Raw genomic sequence first — 12,499 nt, forward strand, 5'->3', positions numbered from 1 at the left:
ACCCCGCCCCTCGCCGCCCAGCGCGGTGACGTCATGGCGGCTCCGGCCCCGCCCCTTCCCGCCGCGCCCTCCCTCCCTCCCCGGAAGCGTTCCCTGCGCTTCCTGGAGTTTCAGCCCCTTTCAAACGACAGGGTGAGACCGAGCGTAAGTGGACATTGCTCACTGGTAATCCGCTGGGGATGCCTTGGAACGACCGTGACGCCTCCCCTCGGTTGGGATGCGAAGGGACCGGCTCTGCTCCCGACTTAAAATTCCTCCCACATTTCCGCTCCCGGCGGCCAAGAGCGCAGTTATCAACTGCCGGCCTTAGCCCTTCTCCACCAAACCAAGGCGAATCTGACCAAAAGCGTTTTCTCCAGAGGCACTTAGTGAGTCCGTGGTGGAATTCTTGGCAGCGCGAAGGCCCGGGGCCCGAGCCTGGCTTGTTTGCTCTTTCCTAAGCACTGAAACATATCATTTTCAGGTAAATATCCAGCCATCCCGCACCTCTGCCCCCAGTAACTTACCAGTTTGTTAATGTTTACTTCTGTACTCCGGGATGTTGGTGGCAAAATCATATAATGGAGAATCGGCCATTTGTGCTAGCCAAAACATGGAAATAAACAGGCGAGCTTTCCCTGGTTTGCTTAGGTAGGGAATGAGTCAATCGTCATTAGGGAGAATTAAAGAGTCTTACAGCCGAGAAGCAGAGTGGCGCAGCGGAAGCGTGCTGGGCCCATAACCCAGAGGTCGATGGATCGAAACCATCCTCTGCTAGCAGCTTTTTTTCCCTCTGGATACGATTGTGTAGTTTAGCCTCACAGTAACATTAAAGAACAAAATGGAGCCAGATGCCAAAGAAATGTATTTGGAATTGACATAATATCTTCAAAATAATTTGAAAGTGTTTACTGTCCAAGTATACAGAACATCTCTCACAGGAGCACAGTTCCCATTAGTGACTAATATGTACTCATAAAAACCAGATTTCTTCTGATTGCCAAGGCAACTGTTGCCAACTACTTATCATGCCACTTCTTCGTTGCACTATGAGGCCGGGAAAATGCTAAAACGGGTTGGGAGCTGGGGTCTGGAATTTTGTTTCCTTCTTTACATAATTCCCAAAGCACTACTTGTTAGATAGTAGTGGCCAAGTGCTAAAAGCAATAAAATTCATTTAACTCTCCCCACCTAGAATCTTTGCAAGTACAAGTCCTTGAGATTAAATAAGTAACAGCTTTGAGAATGAGTACAGGGTTTAGTGGCCATGACTGAACTCTGACCTGATAAAACCACTTCTGCAGGAGCTACTGGTAAAGGTGCCCTCTACTCTCCCTCACATTCTCTAACAGAGATATTCTCTGTGCTAAGTTGGTAAAGCATATGTGTTGAATGGTTTCTATTTCTTTCTCTCAGAAATGATTTCTTGTTCAAATGTTTATTGAGTATTATGTACCAGACATTAGGCTAGGCACTAAAGAGGAAAAAAAAAAAAAGTTTTAAGTAGCCCACAGTCTAGACATGCTTTTAAACAAGAAAATATGTATAGTGCAAGAAGATATTTCTTTAAATTGATTATACAATTAGAGCAGTGGTAACAAAGGAAAATGATAGCTGGCCCCAGGAGCCTCACAACCACCCACTTTTTAATGATTTACTGGAAGGACTTACATGATTCAACACATTCATAGTTAAGATTTATTACAGCAAACGATACACAGGCAAAGGCCAGAGATGACTTTCTTGTCCTCCATATTTGGGAATGACAGGGATGCATCCTTCTCTCCAGCTGTGAATTGCAGGCATGTCTGGGAGATGCCCTCACCCAGCAAAGGCTCCTTGAGTCTTGGAGTCCCAGGTTCTTAAAGGGAGCTGGTTCCATACCTGCCCTGTGAAGAGCCGTGGGCTGGACCTGGTGATGGTTTAGTTCACGTGTCAGCCTGGCTGGGTTATTATCTCCAGGTTGTTCATCGAGCACTGGTCTGCTTGTTAATGTGTGGCCTGCTTTTTAATGTGAGGGTATTACAAGATGAGATTTACAGCTATAATCAGTTGATTGTATTTACAGTCAATAAAGGAGATTAACGTGAGAAACCTGGAGAGAATCCTCATCCAATCCGCTGGACGTCTTAAAAGCCAGAACTGCACTTTTCTGAGGTCAGAAGAATTCAAACTCAACTGTGACATTGTTTCTTGCTGGGATTTCCAGGCAGGTAGATTCACCTGAGAGATGTCAACTCAGCATTATATTTATGGGAGTTTCCAGCTGGGGGCCTGCCCTACTGAGTCCAGACTTGCCAGCCTCACCCCCAAGCCAGATGCTAGTTGCACATCAGAAATCCTCATGTTTACTTTACACATGGTGACACCCTGGTTCAGCTTGACCCACTGGTCCAGGTGTAGAGCATAATGTCATTACCCAGGAACTATGTCAACAATCCAGTACTTTCATTTTCAGAGTTTGACCGGGAGTCATCACCGTGGCTACAGAGCTAAGTGAAAACTCAGTGAACTTCTTAGCAATAACCAAAGATTTAACAGGGAATTAAGGAAAGGTGGCAGGTTTCTGAGCCAAAACTTAAAGGAACAAGAACTTGCCAGGTGAATAAGAAGAGCATTTGAGGCAGAAGAAACAAATAAAGGAGGTACAATGTCTAGGGATTTCTAGAACACTATTAATAATTCAGTGTGCTGGAGTGTGGGGGTAAAGGGAAGTTCTGGGAAGGGGGGATTTGGAGAGAAAAGAAAAGCAACTGGAGTTGTCTCAAAACAGGGAAAAGGCAGATCATAACGAGCATGAGTACTAAATGCAAACAGATTTCAATTTTATTTTCTGATGGAGAGTGGGTAAGCATTGACCAATTTTAAGCAAAGGAGTAATATGATCAGAGTATCTGTTAGAAAAAAATCTTCAGAGTTTTCGTGTTTGTTGTCTGGTCCTTGATTGATTGATTTTCCACCAAGTCATTTTTAGGATCAGAGAAGGGATGTTGGGTGAATATACACTCACCTATAAACGGAACACTCCACATTGGTTGTCTACACTTGAATGTTTAATTACAACTTGAACTTGATATGTCCAAATGGAACTCCTGATCTTAACAGCCCTCCTCCACGCCCCAAAATGCTCCTCCTGCAATCTTCTCCCATCTCAGGACTTTGTTGTTAAGAGAAAAACCTTGGAGATGTATATGACTTCCCTATTTCTCTTGCACCCCAAATTCAATCAGCAAATCCTTCAAAACATATCCAGAATTTAACCACTACCACTTCTCACCACTTTCACCTCCACCACCCTGGGTTAACCACCATCATCTGTCACCTGAGTATTGCAATACTTGAGAAATAATACCCATACTAAAGGCGATTGCAGAATTAAGTATACATATAAGGAATTCAGCACAGTCTTTTTAGTTCATAGTATTTGCCACATACTATTCTATGAACAGAGAAAGAATGAGTCTTTAAAAGGCCCCAGTTTCTCAGAGATGTAGTCACCAAATACAATGAGTGTCTCATGATGATGGAGGAGATTGTTGTTATGGGGGGAGGAGTGGGGTGAGGGGGGTGGAGGGTATATGGGGACCTCATATTTTTTTTATGTAATATTAAAAAAATAAATAAAGACAAAAAAAAAAAAAAAAGGCCCCAATTCTGTGCTCTGGAATCTGCTAACTTACTAGTCAAGAAAGCCAAGACAGTAGCGTGAATGGGCCTAGATGGCCAAGTCAGACACCTCAGGGCTCTGTCCCCCGACACAGGCTTTGAACAACCAGCAAGACCTCATGGAAATATTTTTCTAAAAGTTCCCCAAAACAGCTAAAGGCATGCATAACAGGAGGAGCTCCAAATGAATTTTAAAAAAACACTTAAAAGCCTTAGAAGGATCTCTTGGCCCCTGCCTGGTCCCTCCCCCAACTCTCATTGGCTGGGGCTCACTCCCAGTGCGGATCCCTGCTCCCAGTTTGGGAGGTAGCAGAGATACCCTCCTGCCCAGACAGGGAGCATGTGTGCCTGGCGCAACCTGTTTGGACGTAGCCTGAGGGACTCACTCTCCCAGAACTTGCTCTGCGTGCAGAAGACAGCTCAAGGAGCTCTCCTACAGAGGCTACTGGAGAGCAGTCAACTCGCGCTGCCCTGGGCAAGGGATTGCTGGCTGGAGGACAGACAGTGCCGTGCCAGGATGGGTGAGGAAACGGCTTCCAAGGGAAGAGGGGGCATTGTACCTGTGTAAACAGGGGAATCCCTAGGGCCACACGGCATGCCCAAGACAAGGGGTGTGCACAGAGAGGATCTGGAGAGCCCCCATGTGTTGGCCAGGAGCTATTCAGTTGTCACAAATGCATAAAATGTAATGATAAGTTTATAAATATGTAATTTGTGATGAGCCACACAAAGAGGGGAGCAGAGGGGTACAAAGGAGCATGGTTTGTGTATGCTGTTGAAATTACATTGGTGTCAAAGAAAATGAGATTGTTATAGATTAAGTTCAAGCCCCATGATAACCACAAAGAAAAGAGCAGAGAATATGCAAACTCAAAGAGTCAGAAATTAGAGTGCAGATTACCAGGGATAGGGTGCACGGACAATGGAGCCCTAATGCAAAATGAGTGTAGGGATTCTGTTTGGAGGGAAGGGAAGTTTGTATTAATGGATGGTGGTGAGAATCCTGCAACACTGTGAATAGGATAAGTCACTGAATGGTGTGCTGGAGAGGGGTGGAATGGAAAGATTTATGTTCTTTCCACAAGGAAAGAAAGAGAAAGAAAGGAAGGAAGGAGAAAGGGAGAGAGAAATTAAAGAGACATTGTATGCAATTAAATGCAATACATGATATTGGGTGAGATCTGAGAATGGAAGAAAGGCTCAAAAAGGCATTATTGGGATGTAAGAATAAATTGGAGTAATGTATAGAATGTAAGCTTTATATCAATGTTAAATTTCTTGAACTTGATGACTATACCTAAGGTGATTATATAAGTGAATATCCTTGTTCATAGGAAGTGTACATAAAAGTATTGTGTTCAAGAAGTATGATGTATGCAACCTGCTCTCAAATGTTTAGAAGACAGAAAGATAAGCTGATGATAGATAGAATGATATGGCAAATGCGGCAAAATGTGAATATTGGTGGGTCTGGGTATCTGGGTATGGTGAGGGTGTGTTGGAATTCTCTGTATAGGGTTTACATTACTCTTGCAACTATTCTGTAAGTTTGAAATGTTTAAGAAATGATAACAACAACAAAGCCAAGACCTATCACACATGAGCCAGGAGAGCCATGGCTCCCAGGGTCTGAGATTTAAGAAAATTAAGGAACTGTCTTACATTGACATTATCTTCAAACAAGGTATATGAAGTCACAGAAATTCACTGACCGGCTTTAAGCAGCCACCCAAAGTATACAAACTTTAAATCTGTATCGTGTTATGAGGCCAAGTATTCTACAGAACACTATAAATCCTGAAAATATCCTGTCCATAGAACAATTTTGTTGCAGCACTTTTTTGTGTTTAAAAACCTTATCTGGTAAGTGTAAAAATTAAAGGCCTTACCTTTTCTTTTTCTTTTTTTTTTTTTTTTTTTTTTTGGTAATCCTATTTTAGTGTTTCTTCATTTCTTAATATATGGGAGCCTCGAGCTATTCTAAAAGCCCTTGACCACCCTAAACTCCTGAGAAACCCTAGAAAAGCTTTCTCTTCCTTTTCAAATTAGGGGCAAACTGAAAACTGCTTTGCTGTCACGTAACAGGGAAATTCCAGAAGAGCGTGGGAAGGGGGAAATTGTCCCGCCTGGGAACCTGCAGAAAGCCGTGCGGGGGGACTGGAAGACTGCGCAGGCGCTGCTTGGGGGTAAGCCCTCCTGCCAGGCGGTTTCCTTGACAACGGTCCAGGCAGACACCCCAAAGACTTAAGAGTCTGAATGTGAGTGAGCATGAATAGGAAAGAAACCCTAGGTCAATTTATGTTTGAATATGCCTCAATGCAGAGAAAATACAATATTTTTGGAATCTTTTAAGTCCCATAAACTCCACTTATTTTCCGCCCTCGGGAATCGTAAAGCTAACGACTTTTATCTCCACGCAGTAGCCATGGACTCCAAGATCTGAATGATTGTTCATTCAGTACTTCATAATGTCTGACTCCGTGGCCTCAAATAACCCACATGTTCTAGAGCTTCCCTGTTCCCGGTGACGAGAATCGTAGATGCCACTGTCTTTTTGTCACGGAGTACTTGTAGGAAATGCCCAGGACGGGCAGAAAGCTGTTTCTACCTCACGAGTGTTGCAAGAGAGCCGGTGTGGGAGGACCACGTGGCCTAACGGATAAGGCGTCTGACTTCGGATCAGAAGATTGAGGGTTCGAATCCCTTCGTGGTTGGTTTTTACTACACCTACCCGTAAAATACACCGCCATGTGTCATTTGGGGTTAGGTAGCTGAAACACATTTGGTATATGGGGTTTACAAGACCATTCTTTCATTTTTCTTCCTTCTCTCCTTTGAGAACCAGTGTCATGACTAAAAGCTTAGTCCAATCTGAAATAAGGCCATTGGATAACCGGGTGGATTTCGAATTTTGTAATTTTTGCAATTTTCTAAAATTACAGAGTGGAAATATTAAGGTCATTTAAAAAGCCCAACTGTTTCTGGAACTGGTGTGTAAACAGGAAGTCAGAGAAGATAGTCATGCAAAAATACATAAAAACACATTTTGTGTGCCTAAACAGTTTAATAATAATTCAGGATAAAGGGGGAAAAAATTTTTCAGGTTGTGTGATGTCGTGTTGCAATTTTATTGTGCCTGACTACAAATAAAAAATGTGTGTATCTGAATCACTGTGAGAGTAGTAGGTGCATGCTCCAGGTCAAAGCAAGTGTCTTCCTTTCCCAAGCCTCCTTCTTAGGTCTCCAGCCTGCATCTGGTTTCCTCTAGTCATTTGTCGGCTCCAAATTGATGGTTGGTTCCCAGACTTTAAGATTTCTGGAACAAAAAAAAAAGTCAATTTCATAATGTTATGCAAAGTTATTGCCTGTTTCCCTCTTCTAAGGACATTTTAAGATGAATAAAGTTTTTGTTAAGAAATACCCAAAGAATAGAAAAAAATATTTATGTTGCCCACATTTTTCATGTTTCCTCCCAAAACAGGCAAAAGCTTTTTCCTCCCTCCCTGAGCTGTGCCAGAGGACGAACAAGACTTCCCACAGAGGCTCCACCCCTCTCCAGGTGTTTAAGGGAAGTAGACATTCTGATCTAAGAAGGTAAAAATATGCCTGACATAAATTCTTTTGCTTTCTTCTCTTTCCCTTGCAGAGACAGCAAAGGATGATAAAAGGAAGAAGAGAACTTTTCTAGGCTGGGAGATGCCAAAGAGAAAAAAACTGAAAAAGATAGAGCAATCTGAGGATACCCTGAGTCTTAAATGGTGATTGGCACTCAATGACATGTCCTCAAATCTAGAGAATGAAAACATAAGCACCCCCTGAAATATGTGTAAACCTTTCTGAGAGGGGATTTAGAAAAACAGCCTAACACTCTTTAGAGATGGATTTAAAAAATTGAAAGAACAGAAACAAAGAAGAAAGATTCCTGGATGTAGACCACAAACCCTGGGAGCTGAGCCCTGCTAGACTGGGGATGAACAGGCTCATAAATTTAATAAATGTTTACTGTACACCTGCCCTGTGCCACCTCCCTCCCCATGCACTCTTCTGAGCACTAGGATTCTAGAATCTAGATTCTCACGGATCACAGAGAACAAAGCATGTATAAAAATCCTTGTTAAGAACACAGTGGGCGGGGGTACACGGCAGGGAGAAGGGGAAGGCAGCAACACAGAAAACACAAATGAATAAGTAGATTATCTAATATAGCAGAAGTAGATTGTACTGTATATCTGGACAGATGGGTAATGTGATGATTTGGAGCTACAGGTACCCAAGAAAAGCATGCTCCTAAAGTTAGTCCATTTCCATGAGTGTGAAGAATCCATCATAAGTAGGATGTGTTCATGAAGTTTCTTCAGTTTAAAGTGTGACCATCTCAATCAGGATGAGTCTTAATCTTCTATTGGAGTCCTTTATAAGAAAATGAAATACAAAGAAAGAGAGACCCACAGGAAAGCTAAAATTCAATGGAACTCAGAAAAGAAGGGAGAGGCCGGGAGAGGCTGCCATGTGCATTGCCATGTGACAGAGGAGCCCAGGGCCAAGGATCACCAGCTGCCTGCCCTGGAACGCCCGTCTTCAGGAAGAAAGCATGACCTTGATGATGCCTTGATTTGGACTTCCTTTTAGCCTTAAAACCATGAGTGAACAAAGTCTCATTGCTCAAGCCAATCCATTGCATGGTATTTGCTTGAGCAGCCTAGGAAACTAAAATAGTTGAGGGGATGGGGGTGGGGGGTCGTGGTGTCAAAGACCAAAAAATTTAGAAGGGGATTCGGCCAGTGGTTAAGGCGTCCACCTACACATGGGAGGTCCACAGTTCAAACCTGGGGCCTCCTTGACTCGTGTGGAGCTGGCACACGTGGAAGGAGTGCACCCTGTAAGGAGAGCCACCCAGCACGAAAAAAAGTGCAGCCTGCCCAGGAACGGCGCCACACAGAGAAACACAGACTCCCATGCCACAGAAGCGGACAAAGAAGAATACGCAGCAAATAGACACAGAGAACAGACCACTGGGGTGGGGTGGAAGGGGAGAGAAATAAATAAATCTTTAAAAAAACAAAAAAAAGCAAAGGATTTTTGTTAGGACTTGGATGGCACAAAGACTAGGTATCTTGGTCAACTATTGCTCCATTACAAAAAGCCATGACATCTCACAGGCACATAACAATAAGCATCTATTACTCAAGCACCTGTATGTGCCAGCTGAATGTCAACCAATCTTCATATTAAAGTCAATTTTCATAATTTCATATTATGTAATTATAAATTACATAATAATCTGGCATTAAAAGCTGGGCCTTGAGGTTGCTAGGAGCTGGCCTGGCATTCAGAGCTAAGCCATGGTGTTCTGTTGAATATACACAATTTCCCAGAACAAGAACAAAGAAAAGGACTTCTGCTACCATAATGAAGCATGAAAAAACAAGAACAGTCCCTACCATGTCTGAGCACAGACAAAAAAAAGAACATTGTCCAAATCACAAAAATGACCAGCTGTCCCCTCCTTCCTTGCTGCTCTGAGTCACTGCTGCTCCTTTACCAATTATAGCCATGGCTCTGCTTTGTTCCTCTCACCTTCCAAACAAAAATTAATTTTGTGTGATCTATGTATCTTTAAAAAAAAAAAAAAAGACAATGAAAAAAATTAATAAGACACCAAACATAAAATTACTAAGCCCCTCACAGTCCCCAACAAGCCAATAAATCTAACTTTGTTCAACTGGAAGTATGTCCCTGTTAGTCTTTGGCAGGAGATCATCAATAAACTTGAATTCTGGAACACTAGATATGACAGAGTTGGAGGCAGCTCACGTTTCTACAGCTCCTCACCTTTGCCCATCACCAACAAAAGTAAAAGATGAGTTAAAAAGTTGAAGACAATCACTGCATGTCATATGTGGACAAACAAACTCTGCCAGTTTGCTGTATTTTAACATTGCTTTTTTTGTTTGTTTGTTTAGCAATGGGATGCTCTGAGGCAAATGGAAGTTTTTAACTTTTATGTAGCAGCTTTAGCAACCTTTTCCTTTGTGATTTTTCTGATACAATATAATGTTCATTGGCCCCGTAGTCTTCTATTGTTCTGGAATAACATAGTTTGTATAACTAGTCCCTTACTGATTATACATTGTGATGTTACAAATTATTATAAAGAGTGCTGTGTTGTACATTGCTGTAGCAGCTTAATATTTGTACATGTCTTATGTTGGAGGATAAATTCATAACAGTGGCACTTCTGGGTTAAAGAGTACTTTTGAGACTTTTGATGCCAATTGCCAGTAGTCCTTCAGAAAGGATTTCTGGAGTGCTGTCCACTACTTATCAGAAATGACTTTATTGTATATATAGTGTTGCCTGTCTCTTCTACCGCAAGTAATAATAAAGTGATAGGTTTCTAATTTATTTTATTGAGGTAGCTTAAGCACCTGAGACAGTGCCTTGTTCATAACAGGTGTTCAATCAAGACTTGTTGGAAAAAGGTACTAGGTGCTGCAAGAAAAATCAAGCAAGGGAAGGGAATGGGGCAGTGGTCAGGGAAGTCCCAGTGGAAGTGATCTTTTGAGCATATGAAATGAAGGTTTGAGCCAAGTAACTATCTCAGAAGAGTTCCAGGAAGAGGGAATAGCAAGTGCAAATGCCGAGACGTAGGACTGTTCCTGGAATGTTCATGGAACAGCAAAGAAGCTGGGGTGACTGGAGGAGACTGAGCAACAAAAGGCATGACAGCAGGTAAGGCCGGAGAGGTCGTAGTGGACCAAATCATGCCAGGCCTTCCAGGCCATGAAGTGACTTTGGCTTATACGCTGAGTCACAGGAGACAGGGTGGAAGCTTTGCAGCAGAGGAGCATCATCTGACTTACCCTTTGGTAGGACTCCGCTGGCTACCGGATTGGCAAAAGATCGTAATGGGCAAGGTGGGAAACAGACACAAATTAGGTGGCTTGGGCTTCAGTGCGAGCAGTGGAAGCAGTGAGAAGTGATTTATTCATTTATTTAATGAAGAAACCGATTCAGAGAATTCAAATAATCATATAAATCTATCTATATATGTCAAAAGATTATAATATATTATACACACACATGTGTATATTTGTGTATAATGTCTAAGTAATGGCAGGACCTTAATTTCAATGAGTTCTTGAATGACCCTGTTTTCTTGTACTATTTATTCTTAATAGAAGATTGACTTCTCCTGCTTCAACCATTTGCCATTTTATTGTTTTATTTTTAGCTTTTACTTACAAACATTCCATAACCACCAAGCATACTCTGTCCCTGGTGAAAGTGGTATAAAATAATGAGGAGCAATTCGATTCTGGAGATATTGTAAAGTGTTTGCTCTTTTCTTCTTAATGTACTCCTTTTTCTTCCCCTCTAGGAGTTAAGAGGAGAAAACAGAAGCTTTGGGTTCAAAACGGGGCAGGGGCAGAGGCACAATGGCCGCATTTCCCTCTGTACTCTGTAACGCTGCAAAAGACTTGGGTACACGTAAATCATTGTTAGGTGTGTCATTAAAGGTGTGACAAATGCCCTGCTTTGACAGAATTGCAATCCCTCCCCCCACCACACACACGCAAAATGCCTTCAAGCATTTACTTGTTTATTTTTGATGACGTGATCAGATCCTCTGAGAAGTGGTTTGTAAACCAGCAAGGAAGATGATGCAAAGGATAAAATGTAAATAGGATAATCCAGAAATTCTCAGGACATCGCCCAGTGAATTGCATTGTAACACGTGAGAGAACGGTGCTGGCTGCAGGGCCTGGCTCAGTATCCTCCTTGCTCCCCACTGCCTCTTCTACATCTTCATCTCGAGGAGAAAACCAGCTGGCGTTTTCTTCCCTTCCTCCTCACCCTGTCCTCTGCCTGGCTATTCCTTCCCAGTCTTCGGTGGTGTTAGCTCGTAGCTTTAGATCTTCTCCCTATTTCCTGGCGCCATCACACGAAGCAACTTGAAACTCCGAGTGAGTGGACTCGAGGCAATGTGCTGCGCTCACATGGCTCCTTGACCTCAGTTCAGGGGTCTCAGTTCCAGGTCCTTCACCTTTACTCCCAAATGCTAGACTCCATCATCTCTAAGCATTTCTCTTACACATATCGCTTGAGTATTTACTGCGTACAAAGTTGGAGGCAGAGGATATAAAACGGCGCTATGCCTTGAACCTTATTCCCAAGGATGATTAGAGGGACTGTAGGTAGGTAGGCCCGTCAAGCATCACTGGCTCTGCGTTAGAGAAAGGCACAATACACAAAGCGTTATCACCCAATGCCTGAAAAACACACTTTGGCTTTCAATCTGGGTCAGCACCTGCCAAGTTGTTTTCATTTCCAAGATTAAATCAAAGTTTATAAACCATCTTTGAGCCACGTATGCGTGTAAGGAATATTTTGTTAGGCAAAACTTAGAAACAGTTATTGCCCAAAAATTCTCTCTTCTTAGCCTTCAAGCCGCACACAGCTTTGGGAGATTCCCACTTAATAGAATTTAATTTCAGTAGCGTTTTCAAGGCGTCCCAAGTCACAACCGCGGTCTCAGGATTCAAACCATTTGGTCCAAAACGGCCCTGGTTCCTTGGGCCTTCGTGAGGTAAGCTTGGTTCTGTAACTTTTAAACAATTGGCCTGACTGCTCTTTACCTCAGTTTCCCCATCTGTAAAACAGGAAGAGGTGATAAAGGGGGTTTTTTGTTCGGTGATATAACCTCTAGGGTCCCTGTCAAAGTCGCTAGTCCAACCTGCATGGATGGCACCTTGCTTTAGCTCGCTCTAAAGTGGAAACAGGTGACTGGTGAGATTTTGTGGATTACGTGCTTAAAATTAAGGTCCACGAGGCAGAAGAGGATCAAAGAAGA

At 42.7% G+C, this 12,499-nt stretch overlaps 1 long non-coding RNA gene and 2 other non-coding genes across 3 annotated transcripts; all 3 read left to right on the forward strand.

Moving 5' to 3' along the window:
- Positions 1-113: 113 nt before the first annotated feature.
- On the forward strand, positions 114-9,815 carry LOC131275351 (uncharacterized). Its single transcript, XR_009182786.2, has 2 exons — positions 114-463; positions 7,292-9,815. It is a non-coding gene; the product is annotated as an uncharacterized lncRNA (long non-coding RNA).
- Positions 685-756, forward strand: TRNAM-CAU (transfer RNA methionine (anticodon CAU)). The gene has a single exon. It is a non-coding gene; the product is annotated as a tRNA-Met (tRNA).
- TRNAR-UCG (transfer RNA arginine (anticodon UCG)) lies at positions 6,287-6,359 on the forward strand. The gene has a single exon. It is a non-coding gene; the product is annotated as a tRNA-Arg (tRNA).
- Positions 9,816-12,499: the final 2,684 nt, after the last annotated feature.

The sequence above is a fragment of the Dasypus novemcinctus genome, chromosome 22, assembly GCF_030445035.2.
Source record: "Dasypus novemcinctus isolate mDasNov1 chromosome 22, mDasNov1.1.hap2, whole genome shotgun sequence".
NCBI lineage: Eukaryota > Metazoa > Chordata > Mammalia > Cingulata > Dasypodidae > Dasypus > Dasypus novemcinctus.